General features: G+C 34.6%; 1 protein-coding gene across 1 annotated transcript in view; it reads right to left on the bottom strand.

Moving 5' to 3' along the window:
* The window catches only part of Galntl6 (polypeptide N-acetylgalactosaminyltransferase like 6), a 1,066,425-nt gene that overhangs the window by 1,016,249 nt on the left and 36,765 nt on the right, over positions 1-13,411 (bottom strand).

Genomic DNA, 13,411 nt, shown 5'->3' on the forward strand with positions numbered 1-13,411 from the left:
CCAGAGGGAGGCCTTACCTTCTTGTAGGAGGGAATGGGGGTTGGGTTTGGGGGGAAGGCTGGATGGGTGGGAGGAGAGAAGAAGAAGATCTTCAATTGGTATGTAAAATGAATAAAAAATTTAAATAAAAATATACGTAAATTTGCTATTTTTTATTGATGAATTAATTATTAACTCTAACCATGTTCTTTGTTACATTTAATAAGGTATTAAGGCTTTTATGGAGATTTCAGAACAAGGCAGTTAATATGTTCCTTTGCTTATGATTTTCAGAAAGATGAGACAGATTATCAAGAGTGTAATCAGAGCAGATCAAAAGACAGATCAAAAGCAAAACAGAATACGAGTACCTTAGTTACATTTAAAGAAAATAAAGAGGCAGGCAACAAGAAATCTGGGCTTAACTTTATCTGCTTTAGGAAACTCTAAGTTCTTTTTAAATAAAAAGACACTCCCCTAGTATCTATGAAATAATAGAATATTACATCTTTAAATACCTTAAAGTTAAACCTAAAAGTATACAGAGCAGTAAATAAAGAAATTGACCTTGATCCTAATCATTAATAATATGATCTCTGGTAGACTGACCACACACACAGAAAAGATCTTCTCCAACACTAGCTAAGCAACACAAAGAGGACTAGATGGAAAAAGAATAAAAGGGAAGGAGGAGGAAGGCAAGAAAGAGGAGGAAGGAGAGAAGGGGTGGGAATAGGTCTAAAATACAATGTGTGAAATTCTCAACAAATCAATAAAATATTACTGAAAAAGTTTTTCTTAATGGTTCTCCTTATACACTTTCAGTGCACTATTAAAACTCTGTGTTTATCTTGTTTGTCATTTCCTTGCTTTGTAATACTCTCAAAGACTTCATTCTATTCAATTTTCATAAGAGTAGGATTCATGGAATGGTAAGTCTATGCAAAGTTCAATGTTGTTACTTGATGCTAGTTGAAACAGAATTAGAGTCTTAGTTTTATTTGTACAAAATAATTTAAAATTAAAATCTATTCAATAAATTTTCTGTTCTTTTAGATGTCTCACTACTTCACATTTCATTTTAAAAATGTATTTTTGTTCACCTCAAAATGCAATTTTTACAAGACAACAGATTTTCTTTTTCTCTTATAATGAGTTAGTTCTAATTCCAAACCTAATAAGTCTATAAAATAAATAGATAATTTCTGGATTATTAAAATTAAATGATATTCATATAACTAGGACGTAAAGGTAATCCAAATAATTAACTGAATCAATTTATATCATCAAGAAAATATATAATTAAGTCAAATATTTAAAGAAAAAATTTAATGCTACTAAGTCAAGCAATTTGAAATTTTAATATTATATAGAAACTGACAATCTTTTCAAACTACAATTACCTTTAATAAAGTATTGTTTCACTATAATAAATATGTTATATTCAGAAACATTAAGCCTACTATATCTTACTTCTTAAGTAAATGTTAATTTATGCTTGTTTGTATTCTCAAACACAACTAAAACACATTCTTAAAAATTATGTTTTATACATTTTGAATTTAAATAAAGTAAAATATATTTAGAATTTATCAGTCTTTATGTTTTATTAATAAATGTTTAATCAAAATTCATTCATATTTACATTTTTCTTTCTTGGGACGTTTAAAGTTTCCCACTAAACTTATGACTTGTTAATGACTTTCCCTAAATGTAGAAAACTAAGCCTAAAAGAAATACATTCCTTAATATTCTGCTGTTCAATAGCTCCACATATAGATATGCTAATGTTGGAATGTTATAGTTCAAGCATTGCCACTCCAGTAAACTCTGATCCATTTAGGAAGACCTCCCCTGTTTGATAAGCAACCCATTGGTAGTATTTGGGAGTTGCTGTGGGAATATCTAGAAACGATCCTGGTTCTATCAACACTGCCTGGTGATTGCTAATGTCTTGCTTTACCAATCTAGTTTTTCATCCCTACCACATGAAGTCATTGAATTGGTGAAAATTTTAAAACCAAACATTAATCAACATGGTTCACACTGAAGCTTTATCACAACTAGCAACCACTACTCACAGCAGTCCCTGGAGATGTGATATGGTAATTTTGTAATCCTTACTGTCAATAAAACAGTTGATGTGTTCCAAATACTTCCAAGTAGCGCCTATGCTGAAGCACATGATATTTATCCCCACAAACATCTCTACTTATTTCGGAAGTTAATGTAACACAGCGAAACCTGTAAACTTGAAGTTGTATAGAAAATGAAAGTAATAAAATAAAAAGAAAAGGCTGGGTTACAGACTAGATGAAGGCGACTAGGAGAAGCCTGACAGTGAAGAAGCCCTTTGTCAGAGTTTTAAAGAGTGAGCACCATTCACCTAATGCAGAAAAGAAAAAGTAATCTCATTACAGAAAGAGAAGGAAATGCACTGAAGTATAAATGTGTTTTGCAAAACATAATTGAGTCCGTGGATGGAGTAGATCCTGTCAGGAGAGTAACATCAAACTGAAATGGGTTACAAATGTCCCTTAAACTGTTTCACTGGACTTTCACTTGGTCATGACCTCAGTCCTTGTAAAGTGAGTCACAGGATTAGCCCTTTGATAGTAATTGTCCATTCAATTGGATAGCTTATCAGGTATAATTTTAAAGCAATGAACAAGAAATAGTGGGAATTGTTACTAAGATTATTTGATCAAATAATTGTATGACTGCACACAAGATTTAGCTCAAAAAGCCTGAGTGTTTCAACTCTCATTTGTTCTCACGAAATACCTGTCTTCAAGATTGTAGTTTATCAGTTTCCCCAAGACATCCATCTTCCAGTTCTTAGACTATTGTATCTGATATTAGAATTTTTCCATATCTGAGGGCATTCAAATACAGTATCACTGTAACTATGTTTTATTGGGGGATGACTACTTTGGCAAGTTTTGGGGGCCAGAAGGAGAAATACAGGGCAGGTACTAGAGGGTGAGTGTATTAAGGTCAGTCGTGTGTCACTCACACTCATATGACTGTTCCAAAGCACAGATGGTGAATAGCAATGTTCCAGTAAGTGTAGCTGATGGATAATATTTCACATGCATCACCAGTCGCTATAGCATCAGTCCTGGTGTTAGACGTACATTGGAGCTCTACTAGGAGGGACAGTCCTTACCTGGTTTCTTCTAGGTCTTTATATTTTTTATGTTGCTTTTTAAAAAAATCACTTTAATTTGCATCCTGTGTCACCATAAACCACACACATGAGTGAGCTGTTTTTCTGATACTCAGTAGACATCGCATTTATGTCATTAAGTCGTTGGGTATTCTTGAAGGGAATATCTCTCTCTCTCTCTCTCTCTCTCTCTCTCTCTCTCTCTCTCTCTCTCTCTCGGGATTATTATTAATCAAAAAGTCTGATTCTAGCTCTGACTAATGGCATGCTCTTCTGCATTCAGAGACTCAAATGATATATTAAAAAGAGTTCATGAGTAATTTATAAAACATACACAATGTGCTTTTTATTTAAATTAAAAAATACGTATTTTGAACTAACTACCTGTGTGACTGCTACATAGTCAAACACTGCCAAGATGTTCATCTCCAAGTTTGCCTATATGTGACATCTGTTAAAATTGACCCCTGTAATCCCATGGAATGGAAAGAAAGGAAAAGACTGACATGCAAAGATAGATACTCCTGTGCTAAAATCATGTCTTACTGATAAACTCTAGAAAGGAAGGTGCTTGAGGTGACTAAATTGTCACAAGACATGTCATTGTTTTCATGGAAACACATATAAATGACTATCTGAGAACAGATAGTATCAAGCACACTATTAAGTGTCTTCTGTATTCAGCACTATTTCATATAAAATGTTAGATACTCCTCACATGCAGTCTGGTGTTAATGTATATATATTTTATTGTTCTGAGGGTTCCATAAAATAATAACTACTCAGTTTTGTTATATATATGTACCCAATTTGATAAAATTGGTTTCATTAAGTATTCTGAATCTGTAAAAATGTGTATTGTACTTTTTATTCTTTAGATTTATTTACTTTTATTTTATGCATGTGAATATTTTTCCTTCATATACATTTACACACTACATATGTGCATTGCTGAGCCTGACAGTAGAGAGCACCAGATCCCCTGGAACTGGAGTTATAGACTGTCATAAGTCAATCTGTAAGAGCTGGGATCTCTACCACTGTCCTTTGCAAGAGCGTCAAGTGCTTCTAACTGCTGGGCCATCCTCTCCACACTCACTTGGTACTTTAAAAGATAACTATACATTACTAATTTAAGAAACTTGAGAAGAAAGATATGGATATTTTAGGGATATAGAAAGTACAGGGAAAACTTTGTTGTGAGCTAACAAATGAATGTTATTTTTCTATCAACGTGGAGGGCATAATGCTGTTTCTATTATATACTGAGTTTTTCCAAAATTCCACAAGAAATCTATGGCTTTCAGCATTAATGTATGAGAAATGTGAGTATTAGTACATATCTCACAGGATTGCTATCAAGTGGTTGATGCCAGGAAAATATAATACATGCTTCTCCATTTTCCCCTTTTATGAAGGATCCTCACACATCTGGATTCTTGGCTGTAAAATTAAGTTCAACGGTTAATAGGAATATTCATCCACTTTATTAACAGTTCTTAGATTTGCAGAGCAGATGACTGAAAGCTCAATAATGTATTTTGTTATTTCTATAAAAATAGCTGTCTGCAGATTAAAATGGCCCAAACTTTCCTCTGTTTAATCACGAATTTACATAAAAATTTGAAAAGCAAGATTTGAATAGCATGAATAATATCTTATGCTTATACTACATATTACATTCTCATGCATACAAATGAACATTCAAAACAAAACATTCACAAGCAAAACACCCCCCTGGGTACCTCTAATTAATTAATCAAACCAGGAATTGAGAAGACAGCAGACAGTATCCTGTAGCCAGCGTTCCTCGCTTACACCATTGATTGACTCATTGTGTCTTCAGTAGTGGTTATTTAGTAAGTTAAGATGGAGCAAGAGCTCTGAAGTACAGAAGGCATGGATACATTTTACTAATATCTGAAGTCAATTTATCATGGAGTTTCCCATGTTCCTTTCCATTCAAAAATCATATGCGTTGGGCAATATCCCCTGCTTCATCTCAAATAAAACATAGCCCTATAAGAATCTCCTTTCCAATTTTACTCAGAAAATTATAGGAATAAATCTGCCCTTTCATCAATTACCAAGAGAAAACTCATCAAATCTTGTGTTTCCACTGTGCACCTTACAAAACTGGCCATTTTAGCCTCAACCCCGTAATTGTGTCGTTAATCCTTTCAGTTTTTCTCCCTCTCATTTTGATGATATCAACTATGTTCCATACTCTCCAGTGAATTAACTGTGCCCAACACTAGCTTTCTCTGGCTAAATCTTAAATTTGCTGAACAGTTCTCTGTTGTTGAATTTTATCAGTCCATTCCTTATGGATTCCCGGGGACTTAAAGCCAAGATTCTCTGGGTTCAATCCATCAGCACAACATCCCAGGCATTTTTGTTTTGTAGCCTGCATTCTCGAGTCCAACCTTTCTGTATTGTTACTTTATAAAATTCCTCTGCAATAGTTCATGAATTCCTAAGTAATTTCCCATACTAGAATGTGATTCAACGTTTTACTTGAAAAAGGCTAAGAAAGAAAGAACCTGCAATATTGTATGTGTAGGTGTGTATGTATGTGGCTGTAAGTTCTTCTATATTATATATAATATAGTAGATTGTACTATATATTATATATATGTATATATATACAAAAAGATTATTATTAGACTTCATTTAAAACAAAGTCACTTAGGATGTGTACCCATACTTATGTGTATGTGTATTAGATAGTAACTTTCTATCAGAAACTGTATAATGGATTCTGGAACCCTACTTATTTTCATGACTGAATTTATCAAATAAATACATTTTTCATATATCTATGGATTTAAAATATATTACTTACACAATGGATTCTAGAATTGCAGGTCTTTCATGGCTCACAACCACTGCAATGTCTTCCAATAGAATGCATATTAGAGATGAAGAATTTTGTGTAATTTTGGGAATAGGATGCTACTGGCTGAAAATCATGTTTTAAAGCTGATAACAACATAATTCAAGATTTGCTTTGAAGAGTGAGCAATTATGAATAGGTATTAACAAAAATATAGGCAAAGGGATCAATGAAACATAATGAAACCCTGTGACTATAAACACAGATGTGGTCAACTGATTTGAACAAAGGCACAGAGGTGATTCAAATGGAACATGATAATGTTCAAAGGAAATGTGACAGTATAACTAGACATATACATGCAAAAGTAAGCAAGTAAATAGATAATATTGTTGCACAAACTGGGCATTTATCTTTTGTACACAATCTGGAGCAATTAGGGAGGCAAGGCCTTGGACTAAGCAGGTACTTATTAATTTTCACAATTAACTCAAAATGCTATGCAGACTTAAGTATAAACTAAAAACTATAAAACTACAATAAGAAGCATACAAGGGATCAAGACAATCCTGGATTTGATGATTACATTTTAGATGTAGCATCATATACGGAGCCTACCAAAATACTGAAATACTAAACACTTAAAATAATAAACTTCATGTCTTTGACATTTACTGTGAATAGATTCAAAATGATAAGCAACACACTTGAAGAAAATATTTATTCTTTTCAATTCTTTCTTTTATTTTTTTAGATAATATAATTATCGTCAAAACTTCTCATATACCTTTCTGTGGTTTTCATGGCCTCTTATTTCATTTTTTTATTAAGAAATTTTTTATTCATTCCACATACTAACCACAGATCTCCCCCCATCCCTCCTCCCTCCTCTGGCCCCCACACCAGCCTCCTCCCCCAACCCACCCCCCCATCCCCTCCTCAGAAAGGTATAGTCTCCCATGGGGAGTCAGCAAAGCTGGGCACATTCAGCTGAGGCAGATCCAAGCAATTCCCCCTGCATCAAGGCTGTGCAAAGTGTCCCACTAGAAGCAATGGACTACAAAAAGCCAGTTCATGCACCAGGGATAGATCCTATTCCCTTTGTCAGGGGCCCCTCAAACAGACCAAGCTACACAACTATCTTGCCCATGAAAAGGGCCCAGTCCAGTCCCATGCAGGCTCCACAGCTGTCAGTCCAAAGTTCATGAGTTCCCACTAGCTTGGCTTGGATTTATCTGTAAGTTTACTCATCATGGTCTTGATGCCCCTTGCTCATAGAATCCCTAAAATATTTATAAAGTATGTCTAATAAGCAACCAGTATTCAAAAATATATAAATAGCTCCTAAAATCCATCAATGACTAACCAAACAACTCATTAAAATTAGAATTTAAAAAAAAGAGCCAAGTAGTGGTGGCACATACTTTTAATCCTATGGGGAGGCAGAGGCAGGTAGATCTCTGAATTTGAAAACAACCTGGTCTACAGAGAAAATTCTAGGACAGCCAAGGTTATATAGAGGAACAATGTCTTGGAAAAAAAAAAAAACAAAACAAGAATGTAAACAAAAATATAGACAGCTAACAGAGAGCGATTACCTATAATAAAACTCTGTAGAGATGCTCAAAATTCCATCATTAGATAATTTCATGTTAAAATATAATTGATACGTTACTATGAGTTGATGAGAATAGCTAACCGGCAATGAGAAATATTTGTGAGGCTATGATGCAGTAGGAATACCAAAACATTGCTGTGGGTATTTTAAAACACATGAAGTGTCCTTAGAAGACAACCTGGCAACTTCTCCCAACTGTTACTGTAACTTCATTCTGTTTCTTGATATCTTCTTAAATAGGGTAAAACTCATATAAACATAAAATTGGTATGTGATTATTACAATAGCTTTACTAGTTAATTCCAAGACCTAGAGGCAGCCAGGATACCCCTGAGTGGGGGAAATAGAAAAAAAAGTAATTATTATATCATACAATGAAATCATATTCAGCATTGAAAACAAATGAGTTATATGGAGGAAACATAATTTATACTTCTACAGGAAAAAAGAAAGACTATTCAGGGATTTACAATGAACATTTGCACATATATAAACATTTTCAAAGAGGCAAAAGTAAGCCGGGCGGTGGTGGCACATGCCTGTAATCCAAGCACTTGGGAGGCTGAGGCAGGTGGATCTCCGTGAGTCAACAAAGTGAGTTCCAGAAAAAACAAAAAAAAAAAAAAAAAAAAAAAAAAAAAAAAAAAAAAAAAGAGGCAAAAGTATAAAGACCATGAAAAAATAAAGACCATGAGAAAATAGCTGCTTCTCTGAAGCTGGAGGGAAGAGAAGGAAGAAAGGCTCAATATGGTAAATTAGAGGAGAAGTTTGGAGTAGCTGAACTATCTGTGTGATTACGTAGAGATGAGTCCTTACACATATGTCAAAATCAGGAAAACACATGCGTGAGCTCTAGTCTGAGATTTGAACCTTAATTTCTAATAATGAATTTATATTGGCTTTTTGATTATGCAAATGTATAGCAGCAATACCATATTATAAACGTAAGGAAAACTCACTGAGTTAGGGACTGTACATTTTACTGAGGATCTTTTCTTGTGGGACTGGGGGTCAAGCCTAGATCCTCACACATTCCTGAAGCCCTAGCATCTCATCCAATCTTTCTGTTACCAAAACTGCACCTAAATAAAAATCCATTATATTTTTAAAAGATAAAATGGATATTTCGAATTTTGTCTTTTAGCCCAAATATTAATGTAAGGAGAGGAGGATAAAGGAGGCTCATCAAGGAACCTACAACTTGGAACATGTCTTGGGCATGATCTACATCCGTTCGTGCATGCCTCATGCTAGTGAGGAAGTTGGCATGCTTGCAAATGGGTCTATGGTGGCAGAAACACTGGACACCAAACGTGTCACCATGTTGATCTTGAACTTACAGCCAAGTTCACTGTAAAAAAGAAATTTCGATTGTTAATGATCCATCACAGTCTGTTTTATCTGTTACATAGGCTTGAATGGCTTAAAACGCCATCTAAATATCTCCCATAGTATCTATAGTCACAAGCATCCATCAGGTATCTAGGAACAAGTCAGCAGTGCCAAGAATCCCTGAGAGACTTTATGATAAAGTTACTTTTGCCATAAGCTGATGCTCAGAAGAAGATACATGAAGCTGATGGGGGCACTTATGATGTGCAAAATGTAGCTCCATTCCTCTAAGTTTAAGGTTTAACAACGGGGTAATCTAAGGGTCCCATCTGGGGAGCTTAGATACACAAATATCTTCAGAATAGTTACCACTTGATGATGAACATTGCTTGCTTTAAAAGTCAAGAGGACACAAATAAAAAGCAGAACTTAATGATAAAATGAGATGAAAGGAAGCTGTGCTCTGAAATGAACAATTGAAAAAGAGGATGGTAATTAAACATTCAAATGTAACATAAATACATATGGATTCTGTGTGTACTCAGTTCGGATAATAAATTTTTGAGCGAAACCCTGTTGCTCACCTTTTGTTCCCTGGCACATCTCCAGATCTACTCAGAAGTAACACAGATAGGAGATGATTTTGATTTTGAGATGGTGCTTTCTTTCTTTAGATTTTTTTTTTAGAAAAACCCATTATAAGGTAGTAAAATAGCTATCTTGATCAGTTTGCTTAGACAAATGAAATTGCCCTGAACTTTCCATCACTTAAGCTAGATTAAACTTGATCACTCCACTTTATTATAGCTTTAGTTTTCAGAAATCATTAATTAAATGATTAAGTTCATCATTACACCGAAGGCAAACAGCATTGTTTCCTTGGGGTCATTCCAAAGAAATCGTTTTAGAGCTGAAAAATAAGAGAAGAGCCTCCAATTCACATAATTGAGGTAGCTCCCTGTTAACTTGAAAGCCATGTAAGAGAGTTACAATATTTTATTTTCATTTCAAAGCCCAGGGAAAACTTAGTTGTCTCTAGAAATAAGCATAATCTATTACTATCTCTCAACCATTGTCAAGAACAATACATAAAGGCTGACGAGGGCTCTTCTATGGGGCTTTAATGAGCCTCCTTCTCTGGAGTCAGCCCTATTGCTGTTTATTTTTTAAAACAATTGTTCTTATTTCTGGTGGGATGATAATCTTTCACTGATTCAGCCAAATATAAAACAAAAGAGAATGACAATTCCAATCTGATATCAAGAAACAGGCTAAATGTGTATGCAACGTAAAGCATGGGTTTAAAAAAGAAGGTAGATAGACGGCTGTGGGAAATAAAGCTAAATAATGAATAAATAAAAATGCTCCTAATTTCACAATAGAATTTGTTTCCACGATTGATGTCAGTACTTGTTTTGTGAATTACACACCACCAGATACACTCTGGGCCTTTATTAAATGTTCAATACAGCCAACGAACATACTTTAAATAAAAGCTATAAGATGCAAATGTTTGCCTGCATTTCATTGTTCAAGTATCATATCATCTGCTAATTTCCTGTATTATTGAGAAACTACCTCATAAATAAGCTCTCACATAGTTAATATATATAATGGGCACTTACTTATGTTTACTTATTGCTTTACTTATTATTATTGTGCTTACTTGCTTTCTCAATATACATTTTCCTATTTGGAATAGCAATGTATAGGTGTGAAAGAGTGACATTCCATTATGTTTATGTGTTAGCGAGAATTGATTTCACAAGTTTTTTTGCTTCCATTTTTTGATGTACATGGCTTAAGTAGATTAAAATTGGAGCCTTGAAACAGAAAACATCCTCTTAGTGAAAGGACTCGCTCACTAGTGTCTGTCTTTTCAGAGGGCTTATAAACCACATACAATATTCCTCCCTATTAAACTATCTCCTCTACTTTCACAGGGGAAAAAGTACAACTAGTAATATCACATTTTGTTTTTATTCTTATTTCATCCTTCATTAAACCTGATCACTTTCTGATGTTACAAATTGTTATCTCATCTTTTTTTCAATACACAGGAGCAAGGTTGCATGGCTAACTGACTTTAGAAAAAGTACTGGGTGGAGTAGTAAACATTAGAGTTTGACCCCTCAGAGCCCAAAGGCCAAAGGACAGAATGTTCCAGACTACATAGTGAGACCCTATCTCAAAACAAGGCAGAACAAAGAAAACAAAACCAACAGAACAAAGCAAAATGGAACAAAGCAGACAGAAATGGAAAGATAGGAATTAAGAAATATAGGTACTAAAAGTGGAATTGAAAATAATTTCTTTCCAACAATAGAAGACTTAAACATAATGAGCCAATGCAATTAAGTCAGAGGAGCTTAAACTTAATGACTTGGTTTGGAAAGCAAGGCCTAGATTTTATTTCACATGGTTTAAAAAGCATTAACTTTCTACAGCTATGAATGGAGGAAACAACATACTTATTTTCACATTTGTAGCATCAAGAAAGTAGAAACAAAGAGAATATATCCTCATATCTTGTTGCAGTTTTTCAGGTGTCTAGAAACATCATATCTGTCCTTGAGATTAGAGTGGTGATTAGGAAGCTTTAATTTGTTTGCTGAGAATCAAATAAGTTACCAACCTACACAGTCTTTAATAATTTAATTGCTAGAGATAAATTAGGGAATTATTTTAGTTCACATAGCTAAGTCATTCACTAAAAGTATTTATGCTTTTCATCAGACCAGCAATAAAGGCAGCCATCACATTTAAATTACTAATTTCTGTCTAAATGAACACATTGTCCCTATTGTATGAATATTATATTACACTATCAGAAGAATCAAGTGTACTAATATAGTCCCATTATAATTCTATAAACCTAAATATAAGAATCCCAAAATCAAATTTGGATGACTTTTAATATAGAGGCTAAAACTATCTAGTCCGTAGATAATCCTTGAAATCTCATGACTTCATATTTATATTTTGTGACACCATATTTTCATTGTTAATATAATAGAATCGTGTGTGTGTGTGTGTGTGTATGCATACTATATTGTCATATACTGTCATGTGTATTAGGGACAGAACGCACAAGAGAAAAAAGATAATTTCTTTATAAGAAAAATTATATTTTGAAAGCTACAATAGCTTAGTTATAGTAGCTTACACAAAACTTATGATTCCTAGAGGTGCTGTCAGTTGACATCTTTTATAAACTATGTTTGAGGTCATAGAGAGATGTCTCAGTGCTTAAGAGTGTATACTATTCTTGCAGAAGACCTTGATTCTGTTCACAGCACCTATGTCCAGGGACTCACAACTATCGGCAAGTCGGGCTACAGGGGACCTGAGGCCCAACCTGCACAGGCACTGGTACTCGTGTGCACATACTTACAAGCATATGCACACACATACATATGCTGAAATATAAATCTATTGATCAAGGTTGTCCAAGAGACTCCAAAAACATATAACCTGATGTTAATGCCCTTGTTTGCCCCACAGAGGTGGAAAGTCCCTATTGCTAAAAATACCAAGTCCTTCAGACACAGGTCACTGAGGACCCTGAGCTGACACTGACCAGAATGCCTTCTCCCTGAAGACTAGCTTTTATAGTAGTGGCACACATACCTTCTCAGCAACCAATAAACTTAAGGCATGTTCAACAATGAGGAAATCATGCATGGTATTATATGTAGCCAACACTACTTGAGTGTTGGGTCTTGGAGAAGAACCTATAGTCACCACTTTACTAAACCAACATGATACCTCACTACATTCTAAATATATGTTCTTTTCCCCATAGATAAGTGTAGTCCTCACCTCTTATCAAGGAAACTTCTCTTTGCAACAAACAGAAACTACAAACCAATCAAAATACATAGGGTGGAGCCCTCTTCTATATCTGCAACACAATCCCTGCACCTAAATCTGGGGAATATTGAGGAAGATGGGGCAGAAAGATTGTAAAAGCCAGAGAGGGTCATGGAGTTTGCTGTGAGACTATTTCTTCTAGTAATGCCAGAAATCACACCCATAAAGTCTAACCCTGCAAAAAAAAATAAGTAAAGTAGAAAAAAATAACATAAAGAAATAGAAGAATTGTCAAATTGATCACATTACCCAAAGTTGAAGAAATGGAGTGATCCAAAATCCACTCTGCTATACATTTCTGGTATCTTTGGTTTCTCAGAGCCAATAAGGAGAGGCAATTCCAAGGAGGAGAGGGAAGGACATTTCCAATACAAATTTTGGGTTGATAGGATGGTGAAAGTGGTCAATGTCAAGGATTTCCAAGTGGGCTTTGCTTAAACAGCAGACTTCTGCTGTGCATTTTCCTTCTACCAAAAGCTGAGGAGCTTAGAATGCAACGACACTGTGTATCAGGGACCCTACCCCTCACCCTGTCCCATATGGTTGTTAGGTTTTCAAAAATTAAACACAGTATGGACTTTAGTTTGCGTTTACAAATATGTAA

This window comes from Peromyscus leucopus, chromosome 17, assembly GCF_004664715.2.
Source record: "Peromyscus leucopus breed LL Stock chromosome 17, UCI_PerLeu_2.1, whole genome shotgun sequence".
NCBI classification, from domain to species: Eukaryota; Metazoa; Chordata; class Mammalia; order Rodentia; family Cricetidae; genus Peromyscus; species Peromyscus leucopus.